We start from the raw sequence: 24,509 nt of genomic DNA, 5'->3' as shown, positions 1-24,509 counted from the left end.
CTGTCTATCTTTAAAAGGTTTCAGTTCCTGGGGCGCCTGGGTGGCGCAGTCGGTTAAGCGTCCGACTTCAGCCAGGTCACGATCTCGCGATCCGTGAGTTCGAGCCCCGCGTCAGGCTCGGAGCCTGGAGCCTGTTTCCGATTCTGTGTCTCCCTCTCTCTCTGCCCCTCCCCCGTTCATGCTCTGTCTCTCTCTGTCCCAAAAATAAATAAACATTGAAAAAAAAATTAAAAAAAAAAAAAAAAGGTTTCAGTTCCTTTAGAAATATGCAGTTCTTTATATATCTTTGATTCCTCCCTTCTGGCCATGGTTGTCAAAACAAGGCAAACTGTTACATTTATAAACATGAAAGCAGTTGTTCCTTCATTAAAATTGAACTTGCTTCCAGGGTGCTTGGGTGGCTCAGTTGGTTGAGCGTCTGACTTTGTCTCTGGTCATGATCTCTCAGTCTGTGAGGTTCGAGCCTGTGTCCCTGAGTCTTGCTCTGTGCTGACAACTCAGAGCCTGGAGCCTGCTTCTTTTTCTGTGTCTCCCTCTCTCTACCTACCCCTCCCCCGCTCATGCTCTGTCTCTCTCTCTCTATCAAAAATAAATAAACATTAATTTTTTTAAATTGAACTGCTCCTATTTTTCTTTAGTGTTTTGAGCATTGGGTGTGTGTTATATTTTTTTAACAATAACTTTGAGATATAATGTGCTTAACACAGAATTCGCCTATTTAAAGTGCACAATTCACATGAGTTTTAGTGTATTTACAGATGTATATAACCATCATTGCAATTAATTTTAGAAATTTTCGTCACCCAAAAGATAACTCAACTTTAACCTTTTGACGAACTAGAGACTGTTGTCAAAAGCAACACTTCCACTTAGTAATGTGTAAAAATTCAAAATTTTCCATATCCTAGGAACACTTGTTATTACCTGTCTTCTTGATTACAACCTTCCTAGTGGTGAGAAGTGCTGTGCTCATATGTGTTTTTTTTCTTTTTCATTTTCACTAGTCCATTCCTATAATTAGCCCACCTCCACCCCAAGTATAAGACATTCTGTCATAATCCTTATGCTTTTGAATTGTATTTCCCTGATTACTGATAACGTTGACTATCTCGTCATGCTACTTATGTTGTATTTCTCAGAAATGTCCACAAAGATCATATGCCCACTTATGAAAGCTGTATTATTTGTCCTGTTATTACTTTATTGTCGGAGGTCTTCACATATCTATATCTATATATGTATGTAGATATAGATATATATAGATATATTTCTATCACATAAGTGTTATGGATTCAAGTCTCCTATCAGATACACAATTTGCAAATATGTCCATCCATTCTTTCCTCTCACTTTCTTGTTGGTATCCTTTGAGGCACAGAATTTTTAATTTTGATGAAGTGCCCTGTATGTATGTGCATGTAATCCTTTTGTCACTTATTTTCTGCGGTCATGTCTAAGAAGCCTTTCCTGAACCTCTGGTTACGAAGATACACTCCTATATTTTCATCTAAGAGTTTTATAGTTTTAGCTTCTACATTTAGATCTGTAATCCATTTTGCGTGATTTTTTTGTTGTTGTTGTTATCCAGTTATCCCACTGCCATTTGATGAAGAGACTATTCCTTCTTCCTTTGAATTATTTTGGTACTCTTACCAAAAATCAATTGATCATAAGTATGATGGCTTATTTCTGGACTATTAATTATATTCCATTGATCCATACTTCTATCATTATAGCAGTCTTGTACTGGTTTCGTTACTCTGACTTTGTTTTAAAATTTGAAATTTGAAGTGTGAATCTTTCCAACTTTTGTCTTTTCCAAGCTTGCTTTGCCTATCCTAGATCCCTTAAAATTCCACACAAATATCAGCATCCACTCTTTAATATGTGCAAAAAATAAATAGCCAACTGATTTTTTTAGGGGTTACATTACATCCATAGATTAATTTGAGATGTATTTCTATCTTAATCACAATAAGCTTAACAATCCAGGAACATGCAATATCATTACATTTTTGTAGGCCTTCTTTAATTTTCTTTCAACAATATTTTGTAGGTGTTAGTGCCCAAGTTTTGAACTTATTATGCTAATTTTTTATTACTTTATCATTTTTATAAGTATTTTATTCTTCTTAATGCTATTGTAAATAATTTTTAAGTTTTTATTTTTGTATTGTATATTTCTAGTACAGAGAATACAATTAATTTTTGTATACTGACCTTGTATTCTGAAACTTTGCTGAACTTGTTTATTAGTTTGACTAGTTTTCCAATGTGAATTCACTAGGATTTTCTACATGTAAGATCATATAATATGCAAATAGACACAGTCTTAGTTCTTTCCTAACTCGAATGCCTTTTATTTCTTTTTCTTGTCTAATTGCCCTGGCTAAAACTTCCAGAACAATGTTGATTAGAAGTGATGAGGAGGCACCTGGGTGGCTCAGTAAGTTAAGTATATGTCTCTTGATTTCAGCTTATTGGTTTTGACTCTTGATTTTGATCATGATCTCATGTTTTGTGAGATTGTGCCTCACATTGGGCTCTAAGATCGTGCCTCATGTTGGGCTCTGAGCTGATAATATGGAGCCTGCTTGTTATTCTCTCTCACTTCTCTCTCTCTGCCCTTCTTCCCCCTTGTATGTGCTCTCTCACTCTCAAAATAAATAAGTGTTTTTAAAAAAAGAAGTGATGAGGGAAGATATCATTGACCTGTTCCTAATTGAGGGGGGAAAACATTGAGCCTTTCACCATCAAGTATGATATTAATTGTGGAGTTTTATAATGATCCTTAATCAGATTGAAAAAGTTCCCTTCAAATCTCAGTTTGTTGACTTTTTATCATAAAAGAGTATTGGATTTTATCAAATACTTCTTACACATTTATTGGAATAAATTTGAAAACTGTGTAATTAATGGGAAAATAAAATAGAGTTATCCCACTACCAGATACGATTTGCATTAAATTTGAAATGAGGCATTGGCCTAATGCAAGAAAGGAAGGGACTTTTATAGGGATCCCTGTCTACCAAGATTAAATTTCTCCAGTCAAAGAATGGTTCACCTCTATGTTGTAAGCCTATATTTCTTGAATCATTAATTCAAATGGTAGTGCATTAGATTCACGTGAATATGATTTGACCGTTTGACACTTTATGTCTTTACAAATGTAAACCAAATATTTTCTTGACAAAAGAAAATGACTCATAAACCATTTGCTATCTTCTGTGATTTTAATAACAAATGCTAAGATAAATCAGATATAGTGAAAATAGAATATGTTTTAAAACATTTTATTTTACAAAAATTTTTATGTCAATGTCTATTTCTCTCACACATTTGTATATAAATAGACACACAAATACACACACAACAGATACTATCACATGTTAATTTTTATATACTTTGTTGCTGCTTATCACATCATAGAGGCTGATACTTGTTTGGAAAGAATTCAGATGAAATTTCAGTTATTTCATTGGACTACCCTGAGGGAAATTATTTCCCTGCTTCTTTTATGAAATATTGTAGATAACAAAACACTTTTCTTTCCACTGGGATTTACAGTGATTCAAAATTTTTATAATAAAAAACTCCTACAATATATTCCCTAGAAAGTTACCTTATATTGTAGGTCCTTCAATTTTTTAAGAGTAAATAAAGGCAGATTATTTGATTCCTCACCATTTGACAAAATCGTATTGAGAAATCTTTATAGTAACATTAAGTGACAGGAGTTTGATGTCTTTTGTGAATACTGGAAATCAGTCCCATTATGTATAGTCAAACATAATAAATACCTATTATCATCATATCTTGAGGTGTTTAAGAATTCTTATAATGGTTATGCTATGAAAGACTTAAATATATTTAATTAGTTCAATAAATAAGAAGGTAAATTTAAAATGGAAATATCACTGACAATTTATATCACATTTTAGAGTTAGGAGCACAAACATAAAAACCCATTAATAAATGGTTTCTCTTTATACAGTCTTTCTGCTTCTGAACTGTCATACAAATAATAGTAAATCATCACATGTACATATACATACATATGTGCATAGCATTATACACTCATATGTATATCTAAATACCTAAATATCTATATCTGTGGAATGGGATGTGTGAAATAAGAGCAAGAGAGTTCATTTAATATATAAGCTACTAACTGAATATCTTGTTGAGATGCAGTTGGTGTATTTCTTTCCGATTTAGGTTTAAATTTGGAGTACTACATTCTTTGCTGAATGTTTTTAGAAAGTGACTGTTTATAAGTTATTTTTTCATATAGTTTTTCAGCTTCACCAATGGAGGACTATTTAATGACAGCAGTTTTTCATCTAACCAGCACCTATTTTTTATTCTGGAGAAAGTTGAAAATTAAAGGTTGCAATAAGTTAAAATACCTTTTCATTTTCCACCTATAGAATAAAAAAACAATCCATGAGTCTGACAGAGTTGCATTAAAAGAGCAAAGGAATATCCTTTTCCAGATTAAAAGAACAGAAAATTTTATATAATATTAAAATATGATTTTATTTTGTTTTTGCTATAACATCTTTTCTTATCACTTATGAATAAAGAAATATGACATCATATTACATGCATGGAGATATATGTTTTTAAATTTAGTGTAAATTGGCCTAGAAAATATATAGTTAAACCCATTGTATATCCATAGAGAATATAAAAATATATAGCAAACCCATTGTTTCAATCATAAAAAGAAAAGATACATTCTAAAAGTAGGCTAGAAGTTATGACTCATGGGTGAGGCTTTGATTGGTGGGAAATCCATGGTCACTATTGGCAGGACTTTCTGTGAACAAAGTAGGGAGGGTAAGAAACTGAAGATGAAACATATAGTCCCAGAGAGCGATCCAAAATTGGATTCACTAGTGAAAATGTGACTAAACCCTTCCATGGAGCCAAAATAATTCTTTGTTTACTTTTGTGTGTATTACCGAATATAGAATGGCATTTTGGTAGACTAGCATTCATTAAATTTAAAAACATGAATCTTAAATGTTTTTTTTCCACATTTACATAATTAATGGCCAAAGGGTATGACTCAGTGGACAGTTTAACAGTCCGCTTTGTCACACAAGTATTCATTGGAAACCGCTTTCACTGTCTTAAACAAAACTGACAAGATGTTATCATCAATTGATTGACGGAAAACAGAAAAGTTTATTGAGATTTATCTAAAATGCATATATCATTTTTAAATCCAAAGTTTGCAGAGGTGTGCATTGTGATTATGGTTGTATGTGAAGTTTAAAATCACTTTTTCACTGCAGCTATTCCATTGTTCCGGTTAAATTGTCTTTGCAACCCAAAATGTGTGAATACCTGCTGAACTGTTTTAGTTGACATTCTGAATGTACAACTCATGGTATTGATTAAAGAATGCATTCCGTATAGTATAAAGAAAAATTAACATAGCTGTAGATTACTTGCCTCTAACGTATTAATAAATGATAGCTGAATTGAGAAGTCTGGCTCCAGGCCAAATCCTATAGTTGATCATTCAGGACTGGCCATAGGCAATTACAAAGAGTTTACCTGACAGGCCACACTCCTCACACCAAGCATGATGCACAGACAATGTATTATAGTCTCTGAAAGGAGTTACAGTCAAGGGCTCAGGTCATACTCTAGTGCATAGTTGCATCCATAGCCCAGGGGCCTCTACTTCGAGGCCTCTATCAGGGACCCTCTCCCGACGGCTTCCTAAATGCCTCTGCTGAATCTCCTTACAGATGGGGAGGGAGGGAGATTCTTTAAAATTGTGGTATAGGGGCGCCTGGGTGGCGCAGTCGGTTAAGCGTCCGACTTCAGCCAGGTCACGATCTCGCGGCCGTGAGTTCGAGCCCCGCGTCGGGCTCTGGGCTGATGGCTCAGAGCCTGGAGCCTGTTTCCGGTTCTGTGTCTCCCTCTCTCTCTGCCCCTCCCCCGTTCATGCTCTGTCTCTCTCTGTCCCAAAAATAAATAAACGTTGAAAAAAAAAATTAAAATTGTGGTATAATTGTAGTGTAATTGACACATAATATTATATTAGTGTCAGGTGTACAACATAATGATTTGATATTTGTACACCTTGCAAAATGATTGCCACAATAATTCTAGTTAATGCCCATCACCTTACATAGTTACAATTTTTTTCTTGTGATGAGAACTTTTGATATATCTTAGTACCTTGCAAATATGCAATGTAGTATTGTTCACTATAGTCAGATTGCCAAGAGGTGCATAAAAAGATGCTGAATATCACTAATGATTAAGGAAATGTGAATCAAAACCACAATGAGATATCACCTCACACCCATTATAATGGATATTTTTTTATGTTTTATTATGTATTTTTGTGAGAGTGAGTGGGGGAGGTGCAGAGACAGAGGGGGACAGAAGATACAAAGTGGGCTCCGTACTGACAGAAGAGAGCCTGATGGGGGGGTGGGCGCAAACTCATGAACCATGAGATCATGACCTGATGGACAGTTGGTTGAGATACCAGGGCATCCCTATCATGGATATTATTCAGAAGGTAGGAAATTTGAGGACACCTTTCCCCATTCTGATTCTTCACTTATCACTTCTCTGTTCCCAGTTCTTTCCCTTTACCTCCCCCAGCCTCTGGGTCCATAAAGTGGCAGGAGTCTTTTGTTTAGAACTCCTTCAGCATTGAAACCATGCCATCCAGCCCACTTGTGCTGCTACATTTAACCCTCACTTGGCACCCTTCCATTGGGGAAAATAGAACATTGCAAAAGTTCTCTTACTGTAAATGATAAAGGCTTGACTATTACTTTCATTTTGACTTATTGCCTTAATCACTGCTCTGCCACCTGTTTGATTAGCTCTCTCCCATTTAGTCCAGTTTTGCATATCTATTCTCTCTTTTATATTGAACAGAACAGTCAATTTAATATACCTAGATTGTAAACCTCTCAGGCTTCTTCATACCTTCAGACAACAAAAACTAGTGTTCTTTACAAGCTAGTTTCTCCACCTGTAAATTAGGTCAGTTTTATCAATTCAGTGAATCAGTTGCTCCCAGACTTAGGTTTTGTGTATTAAATGGTTGAGAGAGTTAAACTGATGTCAAGAAAATTCACAACACCCTGGAGGAACCTGAGTTTACTTTCTACAGTAAGAGTTCCAAGTAGCAGATAGCTGCATCACCACAGCTAGGATGATCTCTCCAGGAGCCTGCCAATCAACAGAACAAAGTCCTAGGAGTAATACCGCAGAATATTAATTTGAAATTTTAAACATACAGCATGTACAATGTAACTCTCTAATTATCATATTGTCTGGCACATAGTTGGTTTTTATTAAATTTGGCTATTTTTATTAACACAATTAGCTATATTAGAATCAGACTCAAATCCCATTCTTTGCTTTCTTCTGGCTTTTGCAAATCTGAGTAGGTTTCTTACATCCTGGTAATATAGAATGCATTATAATTCTTTCTTTTTCTCTGTATTCATTCATCTGACTATAAACTCATTTATTACATAATACTTTTAAACTCCTGTTATAAACCAGATGCTGAATAAGGCACTGTTTATACAAAAATACTCTCAGTTTTGTGGCAAAGATGCAAACACACCATGGCAATGGTGTGCTGTAATATTTTCATTTAGTAATGGATACATGCATGGATGCAACTAATCTAACACTATTTGACCTATAGTCACTTGCATTCCACTGCACCACATACTCTGAGAAATGTTAGTGGATAGATGATTGCAATCGCCAGGTAGCTCACAAGAGCCTTTTGAAAAAGAATGGGTAGTAGGTCCAATTCTGTTCATGGAAAAAGTAGCTTGTATTATTAGACTTATTATTCAACCTTTAAAACAATAACAAATATGTATAATATAAAAACAATTCTTTGAAGGCACTGGAGAGCAACCATGTGGCAGAACCAGTAGGGTATAGAATTCTGACAAGAAAAGAGACAGACTACATGCAAAGGATTGAATAATGCTCCTTCCCCTCAGACATCATGTCCACTCAGAACCACAGAATATGAACTTATTGGAGAATATTGTATCACTATATTGGTCAGTACAAGGATCTTCATGTTTCTTTTTTATAGTTACACACAATTCATTTCACACCAGGCCTTTCTTTAACCCCTGTCAATCCTGAGATTTTTAATTACCTCAAATACATTTTAATGTAATCTAAATAAGCAAAAACATGAAGATTTTTAAGATATTCATGTGTAGAGGCAAGGGAGTAGACTAATAATATTATGTGTGTGCTTAAAGCTTCTATTTCAAACATATGGTAGTATATTATCCTTATTTGGGTTAGTCATCAAGTAGATTTGAAACTGGAATCGCTTGTATTGACATTAATGGAAATAGTATGCATTTTCTGTTAAACAGAATAGCACTGTGTATAAAATTATATGTGATCTCTGAGTTATATTAATTTGTTACAAAGTTATAATCAAATGAAATATCCAGAAATGCCCTTTTATAAGGTTTATTGGCAAGTGATATAAAATAATAATAATAATAATAATACAGGGAAAATGTAGGTGCATATTAAAAGGACAAATAAGCTAAGTTTTGTTCTCAAAAATGGCTACCTCACTTGGATGGTAATAATAATTTCTAATACCCCAAGCAAATATTATTAAGAGATACAGAGAGCTAGTTTTGTATCATGGGTCAGTGATTTATTAATATGTAAATATGGCTGACACATAATTTCTTCAAGGTATAATTTTATTGTCTCTGGAATAGGGATAAGAATAGGTTCTATATTAATAAGTTGTTTGTGTATGAATTAAATTTGTACAGCATTTAATGCACTTTCTGACATATAATAACTGTGCATTACATATTACTTATTATCATCAGTTCTGCTCAAGAAATAACGGTGTGGGTGTGGGGTTGATTGTGTAATATGAAATGGAGAAATGGGCAGACAAAAACAGAGACCAAAATGATATATACCAAAAATTAACCATGGTTAAACTTGGGTTATGGATTTAGCTAGTTTAAGATTTAAAAAATCTCTCGTTTTTATTTATTTTCCAAAGGCTTTTGAAAATTTACCTTCTTAATTTGTAATTAGAATAAAATTTTATTAAAAATTAATTATATACTATATATTTTCTAGGAAGTGTACTTGATGAAAATTATTGTAATTAGGTCATAGATAAGGAAAATAAGCTCTTTGTATACTGTTCACTCAAATGAGGAAAGGTAGAGTTCATGAACTCCTTCAGGGATGGCAGACTTCTTAGAACTCTGAGCACAAAAAGACCTTTCTACTGGGTCACTTATGAATGACCCAGTAGAAAGTACCAGCTTTTTAAAATATCTTTCTTAAAGACTCTCTTCTAGAATACATAAATATTACCTAACTTTTAAAAATCTTTTATGAAAAAGGGAAGAAGATAGAACAATATCATGGAATCCCTTTAAGTCACTGCCTTGAAAAATAATGGATCAATTATTCCCATTCTCTGTGGAGGCTACTGGTATAGCAACAATATCAAGAACTAATGTGCTGCCTATAAGAAATGTTTTGAAAGTTTTAGACCTACTTGGTTATTTTATAAAAATTATTTTGTTCTAATTTTTAAATATTTGCAATTGCCTATGACTCCAGGGATTCCTTTTAATGCCCATAATATAGGTCATTTGGGGTCTTGCTCCCTGTCAGAAATTTCTAAGAGTGGAAGACTAGATATCCAAATATATAAAAGAGATAAACAAAATAATGATGTTCCAATATATTAACTGAGCAACTGTTTGAAATTTAATTTTATTTCTCGCAGGGGACACTTAACCTATAAATCATGAGTGAAACAACATGGGAAACAAATATTAAGATGGTACTGTTAAACAAAACCATGTTGATAATTATATAAAAGTCAGAATTGATCAGATACATAAAAATTAAGAACAGTGATCCTAAACCCACTTGGAATATCAAGGAATAAAAGGTAAAAATAAAAAGAAAAATTATACCATCTTAACACTAAGGAAAAACCCAGAATACCTACATCAATACCAAAAAAACCTAGGCTTAGGAACAAAGAATATTACCAGAAAAGAAATAAGACATCACATCGCAGTGAAGGATAAATTCATTAACAAGCCATAGTGGTTTTAAATGTGTACGTTAACAACAAACTCCCAAAAAATGAAGCAAAAATAGTGATAGAACTTGAAGTAAAAGTCGGAAAATGCATGATTATAGTTGGAGATTTTAGGACTCTTCTCAGTAATTGACAGAACCAATAGAAAACCAGTCTATTTTTGTCAGATGCTCAAACTTTTAATTCTTTCAAAATACTGTCAAAATTAATTAGAACTATAAAGACATGTACAAAATTTCCCTTCTGAAAAAGAATCTAGAAAAGTAGATGGTTTAGAAAAAATAAAAAGACCCTAATATCAGTACTGTGAAATTGATTTTCTCAATGTAAAGTAATAGTAATTATAATTGCTGCCTGTAGTTGATTTTCTAGGCTTATTTACACATTATTGTTGACAGATATATAAAGGAGTTTCTTTATTTTAGAATATCTTTAGTTTATTATATTTCATAGAATAGTCCTGATTTTTTTTTTCCCTTTACAAATCTTTCAGTGTAAGAACATATCATATTAAGTTTGAAATCAACTTTAATGTTCTTCTTCCTCTTGAGTCACAGGTTGGAAAGGCAACATAGTTTGTCCCTTTCAAGGGTCAGGGATTCCAAGAATTCTAATCAGTTTATTTGAAGGAAATGAATTTCATGATTTGAGGAACAAGCAAGAATGAATTGTCTAAAACTTTAGGAATCTGGCATAAACCAATATCATGTCCATTGCATTTCTCCTATTAATCATATGTAGATAGCAAATTGATAGGGGCATCTGAAGGAAATTCAGCAATGGACCCAGAGAAAGAATGACGCCAACCTATGGACAAGAAAGGCTCATCACTTCTACATGAGGTTGTCATGCTATTGAAAGGAGCTCCCGCCCCACCCCCTGCTCCAGGCTAATCTCAAATAGTTAAGAGTTTCATTTTTATGATCAAAATTAATTTTTCCACAATAGGCTGACTAAGATAAGAGGTGACAAAGTACAATTTGCATCATAAAGTCAACATCTAAACTGCTAGTGTGTTTGTATCTATGGGTCTTATTTATTTTAGTTACATAATAAACCCTTTTAAAGTCCTTTAGTATTCAGATCAAGAAGATTTCTTTTTTTTTTTTTCTTGATATTTTCCTGATCTTTTCTTTTATATCTCAATGAGCGTCTTGTTTGGCCTCATATTTTCATCTTAATTAATTTCCTACCTAGAAGTGATGCAGATTATTTTTTTACGTCCGTTTCTCTGAACAGATTTGTTTTGTCTGTGATATCTTCTCATTAAATTCTTTTCATATTAAGATTTTCAGTTAGCTCTTTATTTCATATCAAGTTTTCTTTTTTAAAAATTTAAGAACCCAAATAGTCTTTTTGATTCTCTTTATAATGCTGTTTCTCTTACTTTCTCTTCCACTTCGGCATTAATGAAGTTTAATTTCATGCTTCATCCGCTACTCTATTTTAAGATTTTTAAGATTCTCTATGTTTTATTTTTGTTGCTCATATTTTCTCAACTGGTTTCAGTTTTGATTTTACATTTTTATATTTTGCCTTTTTTACAAACTTTAACCACATTATCAAAAAACTTGACCTAATTGGACATTTATTACATAGCCCATAGACAACAGCAGAAGGAACATTATTTTTGTTTTGTTTAGTTTATTTTTTTAAGTTTATTATTTACTTGAGGAGAGAGAGAGAGAGAAGAGAGAGAGAGAGAAGCAGAGACAGAGGGGAGGAGAGAGAGAAGAAAAGGAGAGAGAAAAATCCCAAGCAGGATCTGCACTGTCAGCACAGATACTGATGTGGGGCCTCAAACTCACAAACTGTGAAATCATGACCCAAGCCACAAACCAAGAATCTGAAGTTTAACCAAATGAGCCATCTACATGCCCCTTTTTGTCTTGTTTATAATATAGTTATTTTATTTGGTTATGTAAAAAACTTGTTTGAGATATCTTTGTACAACTTGATGTTTTGATATATGTACACATTGTGAAAAGATTAGCTCAATCAAGCTAGATCATTTATTCATCACCCTATATAGGCCTCATTATGTATATGTGTGAAGTTTTAATCGAAGGGCATCATCTTAGCAAATTTTAAGTGTGCAATACAATATTGTTTGACTACCATCACCACACTGTGCATTAGATCTCCAGAATTTATCTTGAATAACTGAAAATTTGTTTCCTTTGACCAACATCTTCCCATTTCCTCCTCCCCTTACACATTTACCTCTGCTGATCATCATTCAATTCTCTGCTTCCGTGAATTTTACTACCTTTGGTTCCACATATAAATGAGAGCATGTAGCATTTACCTTTCTGGGTCTGATTTATTTCACTTAGCATGATGTCATCCAGGTTCATCCATATTATCAGAAATTGCTGGATATTTTTTCTTTTTTAAGTCTGAAAAATATTCCATTGAATATGTTGCCACAATTTCTTTTTTTTATTTGTTAGTGGACATTTAATTTATTTCCACTTTTGGCTTTTATGAACAATGCTGCAATAAACAGGGGAGTGAACATATTTTTCTACTGATTTTATTTCATTGGATCACACCCAGAAGTGAGACTGCTGGGTTATGAGAGTTCCAATTTTTAATTTTTTTGAGGCACATTCTCCTCTTTTCTAAAGTGGCTACACTAATTTATATGCCCACCAGCATTGTACCAGGGATCCCTTTTCTCCCACATCCTTGCCAACACTTGTCTTTTCCCTTTTTCATAATAGTTATCCTAACAAGTATGAGGTGATATCTCATTATGGCTTTGATTTGCATTTCCCTGATAATTGGTAATATTGAACCCCTTTTCATATATCTGTTGACCACGTATATGTTTTATTTGAAGGACTGTCTTTACAATGTCCATTTTTATTTTTTTTTTATTTTTTATTTTTTAATTTTTTTTTCAATGTTTATTTATTTTTGGGACAGAGAGAGAGACAGAGCATGAACGGGCGAGGGGCAGAGAGAGAGGGAGACACAGAATCGGAAACAGGCTCCAGGCTCCGAGCCATCAGCCCAGAGCCCGACGCGGGGCTCGAACTCACAGACCGCGAGATCGTGACCCTGGCTGAAGTCGGACGCTTAACCGACTGCGCCACCCAGGCGCCCCACAAATGTCCATTTTTAAATTGGGTTATTTGGGATATTTTTGCTATTGAGTTGTAGGAGTTCCTTCTATCTTTGGATATTAACCCCTTATCAGATATCTGGGTTGGGAATATTTTCTCTCATCCTGTAATTTGCCTTTTCACTTGGTTCAATATTTTCATTGCTGTGCACATTTTCCCTCTTGTTTATTTTTCCTCTTGCTGCTTGTGATTTTGGTGTCATATTCAAAAACTCTTGGACAAGACCAATGTTAAGGAGCTTACCCTCTAAGTTTTCTTCTAGTAGTTTTACACTTTCAAATCTTATGTTCAGTCTTTAATCCATTTTGAGTTAATTTTGTGTATGGTGTAAGATAAGGATCTGATTTCATTCTTTTGTATGGGTATATCCAATTTTCCAAATACCATTATTAAAGAGGACTGTTTTCTCTACTGTGTTCTCTTGGCAACCTTGTCAAAGAGCATTTGACCATAAACGTGTGGATTTATTTCTCGGCTCTATATTCTGTTCCACTGATTTATAAGTATGCTTTTATGCCAGTGTCACACTGTTCTGATTTCTATAGATTTATAATATATTTTGAAATCAAAGAATGTGATGCCTCAGTTTGTTCTTGTTCAAGATTGCTTTGGCTATAGAGGATCTCTTGGTTTCTAGATGAATTTTAGGATTTTTTTTTCTATTTTTGTAAAGAATGCCATTGAGATACTGATTGGAAGGCATTGAAGCTATAGATCAGTTTGAGCAGTATGGACATTTTAACAATATTAATTCTTCCAATCTATGAACAGTGAATGTCTTTCTATTTATGTGTCTTTTTAAAATTGCTGTCATCAATGCTTTATAGTGTTCAGTGTACAGAAAGTACTTTAAAAATGTCCATAAAATATTCACCAAAATTGGCCAGCTATTAGGATATAATGCAAGTCTTAGTAAATTTACAGACATAAAATCAGTAAAGATATAGAAAAAATGAAAGACATTATCAATCAACTTGATATCACTCACTTTTTTGAAGTAATCGAATCCACAATAACAGAATGCACATGCTTTCCAAGTTCACATGGTAAAAAATTAATTAATCAATTAATTATAAATGATGGGAAGTGATAAAAGTCTCATATATTTAAATGGATTCAAATAACAAAAAAATAAATTGAAATTAAATATAAAAATACTTGAAAAACACCAAATATTTAGAAGTTTTAAAATTTTGAGTATTATAGTTCAGATAAGACATCACAGGTAAATTAGCAAGTGATTTAAATTAAATTAAAATGAATATAAAATTTATTAAAATTTGTGGAATGTAGCAAAGCAGTGCTTAGATTAAATGTTACAAGATTAAATTCTTACATTAGAAAAGAAGGAAAGTAATGATAAGTTACCAAAGCCTACGCCTTAAAATCTGGAGAAATAAAAGCTAGTACATAAAAATAGAAAAAAAATTATTATTGCTATGTCGCTATCACTATAGATATCACAAGGAAACAGGGAAATATCAAGAACATCAAGAAATTCTACAAACTTAGATGACATTAATAAATTCTCAAAAGGATACAAATTACACTCTCTAACTTAAGAAAGAGAAAATCTGGTTAGTTCTAAATCTAATATAGAAATTTGGGGCGCCTGGGTGGCTTAGTCGGTTAAGTGTCCGACTTTGGCTCAGGTCATGATCTCACGGTTTTGTGGGTTCGAGACTGCGTTGGGCTCTGGGCTGACAGCTTATAGCCTGGAACCTGCTTCAGATTCTGTGTCTCCCTCTCTCTCTGCCCCTCCCCAGCTTGCTCTCTCTGTCTCTCTCTCTCTGTCTCTCTCAAAATAAATAAAACATTAAAAAAAAAAGAAATTCAATTCATAACTAGAAATTTTGCCACAAAGAAAATCCAAGTATTGGCAGCTTCCCTACCAAATTCTATAAAACATTTAAGAAAGAAATTATACAAATCTTGCCAACATTTTTTTATAAAATAGAGGAGGAAAGAAATCTTTCCCAATATTTTATATGAGGCCAGGATACCCTTATACAAAACCAGAAGAAAAATAGAGATATCACAAGGAAAGAAATCTCCTTGAATATTTCTTATGAATATGATATTAGCTGATAAAGTTCAGCAATATATAAAATGATAATACAGCAAGTGGGGTTTATCATAGGATTGTATGTTAGTTTTATATTCTAATATGTATCGATGTAACTGACCATCTTATAGGAGAAAAAGGGAAAGCAATATGATAATCTCAAATAACATAGAAAAGCACTTTGACCTCTCAGAAACTAGAAATAGAAAATAACTCCCTTAGCCTGATAAAAAGAATTTATGAAAAATATGTCTGTCATATCATATATAACAATGAAGGATGAAATATTTCCCACTCTATTCAATACAAAGATGGGCAAAGAATAAGTAATCTGTCTTATTCATGGACAATGTGTTTTGGTAGAGAAACCTAAGGAATCTACAAAGAAACTGTCAGAAATAATAAGATTGTTAACCTATCCTGGGATGCAAGCTCAATAATTTTGTTTTTTTATTTATTAGCAACAAATATCCAGGAAATGAAATAATATATTATTTAAAATGGTATCAGAAAGTCTGAAATAATTGTGGTTAAAGTTAACAACATACTGCAAGAGAAGAATACTGTAAACTACAAATATTACTAAAAGAAATGAAAGAATGAATACTAATTCATGGATTAGAAGATAATATTATTAACTCATCCATTCTCTGAAATTGACATAAAGACAATAAAGATCAATGGAATAGTTTCTAAAACTGACTCGTGGTCTGTTTTTGTAAACAGACTTTTTTTTCTCTTTTTTTTTAAGGTTTGTGTCTAGAAGGGGGTGAGGGACAGAGAGAAGGAGGGAGAGAGAATCCCATTTAGGCTCGTTGCAGGTCACTAGCACAGAGCCCAATGTAGGGCTCAAGCACATGCACTGTGAGATCATGATCTAAGCTGAAACCAAGAGTTGGATGCTTAACCAACTGAGCCACCCAGGCACCCCAGTAAATAAAGTTTTATTGTAAAACATCTACAGCCGTTTGTTCAAGTATGCCTATGGCCACTTCCATGCTATAACAGTAGAGTAGATATTTGCAATAGAAACCATATGTTCTCAAGGCTGATTTATACAATTGGCTCTTTATAGGAAAAGTGTGCAAACTTCTGGTATTGACAAGGACTGACATATATGTGATCAATTTTAAGTATGACAAAATATTCAGTGGATTTAATCAAAGCATTCTGGACAATTTATATCTTTAGTTTTTAAAAAAGTAAGGAAAGAAAAAGAACCACTGCTATTTCTATACCACACAAAAATTAATAATAAACTGTTGACTTACATGTAAAGGCTAAAATGATAAATCATCTAGAAAATGCATAGAAAGAAAACTACCTGTGATCTTTAGATATGTAAAGACTTCTTAGATGTAACAAAATTGCATGAACCATTAAAGAAGTTGATGAATTGAAGTCTATAAAAATTAGAAATTTCTGTTCTTAAGAGACTAATATAAACACAAATGGCAAGCCAGACTGATGGAAAGTATTCTCAATTCTATTATCTGACAAAGTACTTGGATCCAGAATATATAAAAACTATTACAAGCCCCAAATAAGAAAAACACCCAGTAAAAATGGTTGAAAGATATTCAGATGGTTGATATGGACAAGGAAAAGGTCACCATCACATTTAATTATCTGATATTACAGATTAGAACTACAATCCAATACCACTATACTCCCAGTAGTATGACTAAAAGTAAAATGTTGGCAATATCAATGTTAACAAACAGGTGGAGTAATAATTTTTTTCATACACTGTTAAGGGAAATATTAAAAGGTATAAGAAGTTTAGAAAATCTTTGACATTCTCTTGTAAATTCAACATACATTTATTATTTTGAGAAATCTCACACTGAGGTATTTAACGAAAAGAAACAAAAATACATGACCACAAAAGAGCTTTTACACAAATACATATTCATAGAATTTTTTAGAAAATCCAATACTGGACCAAACTGTGGTATATCCATACATTCAAACACTACTTAGCAAACTAAAAGGAAGGGACCTCTAAAACACCCAAATATGAATTTCATGCATTTGTCATTGTGTGATTTATAGGATTCCATGTATATGTAACTCTAGAAAATGTAAATTTAATCTACAGTGACAGAACCAAATCCATTGTTGTATGGGGTAAGGAACTTGATAACACTGACTAGGAAACTACAGAACAGAAAATTTTTTATCGATGGATAAGTCTGTGTCTTGATTGGATTGGTGATTATTGCATATATATGCTTATAAAAGTGCATTCAACTGTAGATTTACATGGTTTGCAGTTTCTATGTAAATCATATTAAATGAAGTTGATTTTAAATATAAAATGAAAGCCAAATCTAAGATGTTCCTATAATTCTGGAATTCACTGAATGGATGTGGATGAATTACTTTATTCTATGAATTTATCATAAGCTATAAAAGAAGTTTTGTTATGTGATAAGGCTTTTCCAGCATCAATTTAAAATTATTTCAAATAATAAAATAATTATAATTAATGTATAATACAGTACTAGACAAAGTAAGATAATATAATAAGACTATTCTTTGGAAAAGAAAAACAGTACAGAAGAAAAATGATTTAAGAAGCAGAAAGTAGAACGGTGACTGCTTGAGGTTGGGGGCAAGGGAAAATTGGGAGATGTTGTTCAATGGGTCTAAAGCTTTAGTTTTACAGCTAAATATTTCCAGAGGTCTGCTATATGATATAGCCTATAGTTAACAATACTCTATTGAGCACTTAAAGCATTTGTTAAGAGTGTAGATCTCCTCTTAAGTGTTCTTACCAGATTCACACACAAAAACACACAAACAAAACTAAAAACCAAAAAGGCTTTAGGAAACTCTTGGAGGTAATGATTTATTAATTACCTAGATTGCAGTGATAGTTTCACAGGTCTATGCATATGTCCAAACTCATCAAATTGTATACATTAAATACATGCTGATTTTGTAACTCAACCATATCTCAATAAATCTGTCTTTTAAAAAGGGGGAAAAAAAGAGGAGATGATTGGTCTGACTTATATGCTTAAAATTGAAAAAAAAATCCTGAAAAATTGAGGTAATATATTCACATAGATAAATTTCTAAGTCTTGGATTAAAAGGTGTCTCCAACTTGGAAGTCCATACATGATGGACACAGTGAATGATATCCTGGAAAAAGAGATAAGAAAAAGACATGTTTGTTGAATTGAGGTAATTTGATGGTTACAATAATTAAACCATCCTCATGAAAATTACTGTAGACATATGCTGTGGAACGTAATTTTTAACTAATATAATATTTTTGTCATTGTAGACTCTACATATAAACATAATTATGATTATGGAATTACAATTAATGAAGCTTGTCACGTTACTTGATATAAAAATTTCATAGTCACTGAGCAATTGTCCTAATGACAGTAAACTATTTTTAAATCAAAATGTTTACTTAAAAAATCAAAAGAAAATATCTGATAATGACTTCACTTTATGCATGTGTTTTGCTTTTTTATCCAACTTTAAAAATACATCAGTATCAGAAATTAAATATTTGAGGGGCACCTGGGTAGCTCAGTTGGTTAAGCATGGGACTCATTTTGTGGTTCGTGAGTTCGAGCCCCACATTCGGGCTTTGAATTGACGGTGCAGAGCCTGCTTGGGATTTTCTGTCTCCCTCTATCTCTCTGTCCCATTCACTCTCTCTGCCTCTCACAATTTATAAACTTTTAAAAAAAGAAATTAAATAATTTTAGTTCAGTCTATCACTGCTTTGATTATTAATAGATTAGATTGGCAAGAAAATATTTGCTAAGTTACTATCTTTCCCATTGTGGACTGTCTTTGATGCACACTGATTTCTTAATGAAAATGATTGCCACATGTTTAATGAACTTACTTCTGGTGATCTTACACATTCTTTTGTTATAACTTCTTTCCTGCTTTCATTTGTCACTAACTGTTAAACATAACTTTTGAGCCACTACAAGACTTGTGTACTGCCTCTCTATTTTTTTTCCTGTTATTTTGACATGGGTTATTAGGTCTGTCACTTAGACAATGAGAAAAATAATAGCTGTTAAATTTATTGTACTTGGAAGTCATTTTTTATATGACTTTCAGCAATGTCTATTAAAAGTCTGACCGATGTCTGTTGGGTTAGAAATAATAAATTCTTCATGGGAAAATAATTGAACCATTACAGAGAGAACACAAATATGAAATACATACCATTAATCTCTTTCTCATTTCCAAAGTTCACAATCGTTTGGGAGATATTTGTTAGAATGATGTATGTGTTTAATTTCATCCAAATTAGCCTAAAGAAGTTTGAAATCCTTACAATACTTTGAGAATTTAATCCTGCAAAAGAATTGTGATGTAAAATAGAGCCTCATGCTTTATAGAATGAAAATGTTTTTAATTATTTGATTTATATTATTGATGTGGAGCTACCTAATTCCCTTTCAGCTGTATATATCTTCATTATGCCATTGGAAACCCTGAGCACCTTACTTCTCCATCACTTTGGCAATTCCATCAGCTTCCTGTAATGTATATTTCAAGTCAGGCAGCCACTGGAAATCAATGAGTGAAATAACAAGGACTTCTTAGGATTGTAAACCTGTTCCCTTGAGTACTGTACTACATTTTTTTCCTGTAACAAGAAAATATGAATACCACTGCTGTGACTGGATAAGTCAGGCAAATCCTCTATTTCAAGTCTTGGACTAAACAGTTTACACAACGTTTGCATTGTCAAATTCTGTGTCCTGCCAATATTTTGTCTTTTGAACAAGGCCAGTGTCAAGCCAAGTTAGTACGTTTTCATTATAAGCATCTTCATCTCTCTTTGATTACTCATTGCTTCAGAAAATACAGGTGTCAAAATTCTCAAACACACATTCTTAAGTCTCAGAATTCTCCTTGTGGTCGAGGCAACTAGATGTTGAGAAAAGATGTGTGTCTGTCGTCTTCCATAGTATAGAACTTTGCCTCAAACTATTGAACCAACCAAGTACTATATTTCTTATTCTTTTTTTCCAAGTAGAGTATCCTCACAATTTAAAAGTAAGCATCAGAAATGTCAATCTTTATCTTAAGATGGTAAGGTGTGACTTTTCTTCTACATGCTATTTCCTTTGTGTCCACTAAAAATTGATGAAAAAATTGAAAACAACTTACTAAATATATCAGAAATTCTGAACTATTCCATGTCCAAATAACTGTAAAGTACAGTCTGTGAGACTCTGTCACTCCTGCTAAAGATAAGGAGGACCTGCTTTTAACTATACTTATGGGAGAGAAATAAATTTCTGCTGCATTAAGTAACAAAAAGTTGAGGATTTTCTTTTATTTTTAAAATTCTGTGTGCAATCCTTCTTTTATTTTTTTAAAGTTTTAATTTAAAGTTCAGTTAGTCAATATACAGTGTTACATTAGTGATTTAACATTTATATACAACACCCAGTGCTCATCACACAAGTGCAGTACTTAGTTCCTATCAACTATTTAACCCATCCCCCCCCACCCACCTCTTTTCTGGTAACCATCAGTTTGTTCTCCTATAGTTAATAGTCTGTTTCTTGGTTTGCCTCTCTTTTTTTTCTATGATCATTAATTTTGTTTCTTAAATTCCACATATGAGTGAAATCATACCGTATTTGTAAAAAGTTGGTGATTTTCAATGTCTTATTTTAACTTAATTCCAGTATTAAGGCTATTACTAGTATGTCACTATTGTTGTTCTACTCAATACAGAGTATGTTGGCGTTATGGTCATTATCTTTGACGATCAAAGTAGAGGAACTTCATTAACGCTTTCCTCTATTTGCTGATATCAGTAAAGCACATCTCATTAAACAGATTCCATTAATATGATTCCATTAATATAAAGATCTAATCATTTGGAGAGTTTGAATTGACATTTATTTTTCAAAAGTTGAAAAGTAAAATTTTTCAAAGAATACTTTACAAATATTGCAAACTCGCGTGGGTGTATGTTGACCTGACCACAAAAGTAAGATATTTGGAGGATTTTTAACAATATATCATAGAGAATATAGAGGAGCCAGATTTCAACATAGCAGAGACTAGTTCTGAATTTTAATTTATATTATTAACTGGATAATAAGAGCAGGTCACTTTATTTCTGTCTTGTTATTTGAAAAAGAAATATATTAACCGTGCTGTCCTATGAAATGTGGTTATGAAAATTAATAGGGATAATTTATTTAAATATTTAGCAAGTGATTGGCATGTATTAATAGTGCAGAAATAATATTACTATATTTTATTATTTTTAATAATAATTTATCTTGTAAATAGATAATACAATTTAAAGATTATACATTTACCTAAAGTGATCAGCTTCTTAGAAATATTTCATAAGTAGTTCAAATTGCTGTAAGAATTTGGAAGTAGTAAGGTTTATGTCTTTAAACTTCCCAAAGCCAATTTTCCTGAAATGGTTTCCCTCATTATCATTTTACTAAAATTCAACATGCTTGTGAATTTACATTTATCTATATAGTCCATGTATGAATGCACATCCATACGTATTTTTGGATTTAATTCCGTTAAAAATAATTTCTTGGAGGAATGGCAAATATAGAATATACTAAAGTTGATAAAAATATATTATTTGCTGTTATGTGCAACAAGATACAGTAGGAAATGTTAATTATAATTTTAGGTAATTGATTAATCTTGAAAGATGGATGAGGAAATGATATTAGAAGTAGAAATTCCTTCGGGAAATATAGTTATATGTAGTAAGTATTAAAGTAAATAACTTGAAATATATACTTATGTATATTTAAGTTTGTATTTGTCATATTTAATATGCTGCTTTAAGAAATAACAGAATAACCTAAGGAACAAATTATTGTCATTTAGAAATTAAAAACTATATTGCCATTACAAATATATCTGCAACATTTTCATGAGAAAACTGCTTAGAAGATGTTGTCTCTTTGGACTTAACTAATACATGTCTCCTTGTTCTCACCTTCATTTCCACATCATGTTCTATGAGCAAGGAAAAAACAATGGTTCATAATTTGGAGCTAAATTTTCTTTCCCTACCCTTCATCTGTAATGGAAATACTCCCTGTGTTTCAAGAGTGAATACAATTAAATGGAAACAAAAGAGCAATTTGTTAATCAAACCGTATTTAACATATGAATAATTTGTTGACACTGATCAATATATTTTCTTCTTGAAGGCACCCATTTAGAAATTTCTAGTGCTATTTATTGAAAGTAATTTCTTTTCCCTAATAAATTTCCCTTAGAATTTCTATTGAAATACATTGACCATATATGTGTGCGTCTACTTTCTCCCTTTCATTCTTTCATTTAATCTGTACTGAATGTTTTGTATGGCTCAATTTTTCCTGTCTATTGGTTTGTTGGTTATACATTTTTTTATTTTTTAATTTTTTTTTACATTTTTTAAAGTTAACTTATTTATTTTTGAGGAAGAGAGAGCGAGAGAGAGCGAGAGAGCAGGGGAGAGGCAAAGAAAGGGAAAGAGAGAGAATCCCAAGCAAACTCCATGTCTGGCACAGAGCCTGACATGGGACTCAAACTGAAGAAACCGTGAGATCATGAACTCAGCTGAAATCGAGTCAGTTGCTTAACCGACTGAGCCACCCAGGCGCCCCTTAATTTATTTTTTTAATGTTTATTTATTAAAAGAGAGAGAGAGAGAGAGCAAGTGCACACGTGCACGAGCAGGAAGGAGCAGAGAAAGAGGGAGAGAGAGAATCCCAACCGGGCTCCATGCTGTGGGCACAAAGCCAGAAGGAGGCCTTGATCTCACAGTGAGATCATGACCTGAACCAAAATCGAGTCGAATGCTTAACTGATGGAACCACCCAGGTGCACCTAAACCCTTTTCATTATTTTTAAAGTTTATGTTCATAATGGAAACTAGTATTCTTCGCCTACCAGTAAATTGCGAGGACTTTCTAACATTTTAACTACCTTCTGCTTATCTGACTTGCATGCTAGTGTTGCTAAGTATTGAAATCTGTATATATTTTAAATCCCCTAAGATACCAGTGTTTTATATCTCAGTATTTATTTAGATTTACCCTTGTATTTAGTCTATTTCTCTTAATTCCTCATCCAAAGTGAGTTTCCTTTTGAGTTTATTTTCTATTTTTCTGAAGAATTTTTTATACTTTGCAGTTCTAGTACTATTCTGGTAAAATTCTTTCAGTATTGTTTCATTCTTAAAAGATGCTATTTAGGACACAAAATTATAATTTTTTAATGTTTTATTTATTTATTTTGAGACAGAGACAGAGCATGAGCAGGGGAGAGGCAGAGAGAGGGGGAGACACAGAATCCAAAGGAGGCTTCCAGGCTCTGAGCTAACAGCACAGAGCCCCATGCGGGGCTCAAACTCATGGAGTGTGAGATCATGACCTGAGCTGAAGTTGGACGCCTAACCGACTGAGCCACCCAGGCGCCCCAGGGACACAAAATTATAAATTGGCATGGATTTTCTTTAAGGTCTTGAAAATAATATCCCATTGTCTTTTGTTCTGCATTTTTCTGAGACATATTTTTTTCATCTGTTGTCTCTCTTAGAAGGTAACCTCCCCTTTTTCCCTGGCTGCCTCGAGAGTTTGATCTTTACTTTGATATTTTAAAGTTTTATTATTATGTTCCTCAATATGATTTTATTTATACTCCTGTAATTCATGAGCTTCCTGATTTTAGCTGTATCATTAACATCAGAAAATTCCCAGTCATTATATTTGTAATATTTCTCTACCCCAGTCATTCCTTCATAATTTCTTGAATGTCAACAAAAATATTCTAGATTTTCTCATTTTATTATCTTTGTCTCTTAACAGGATCACATATTGCATTTAGTTGACACATCTAGATATTCTAATTTATTAAAAAAACTTGACTTCTGTAGCACTAAGGAGCTCCTGAAATATTTACTCAGCTTTTAAATATCACATTTCTTGGTTTTATTTGTGTTCCTTGGAGTGTCCACTTACTCCTGTGCAGGTAAGTATTGTAGTCAGTTATCATTTTAAGGAGAATTTATACAGGGATTTCAGGATTCACCCTCTTGGTCTCCTATCACAATTTCCTGCCAATTCTGATAATTCAAACAAAATATATCTCCTTAGTTTATTATCTTTATTGTGTCAATGTCAATATCATGGTTGT

The sequence above is a fragment of the Lynx canadensis genome, chromosome B1 (assembly GCF_007474595.2).
Source record: "Lynx canadensis isolate LIC74 chromosome B1, mLynCan4.pri.v2, whole genome shotgun sequence".
Taxonomy (NCBI): Eukaryota; Metazoa; Chordata; class Mammalia; order Carnivora; family Felidae; genus Lynx; species Lynx canadensis.
The sequence above is the reverse complement of the archived record's forward strand: the minus strand, read 5'-3'. Positions refer to the sequence as shown.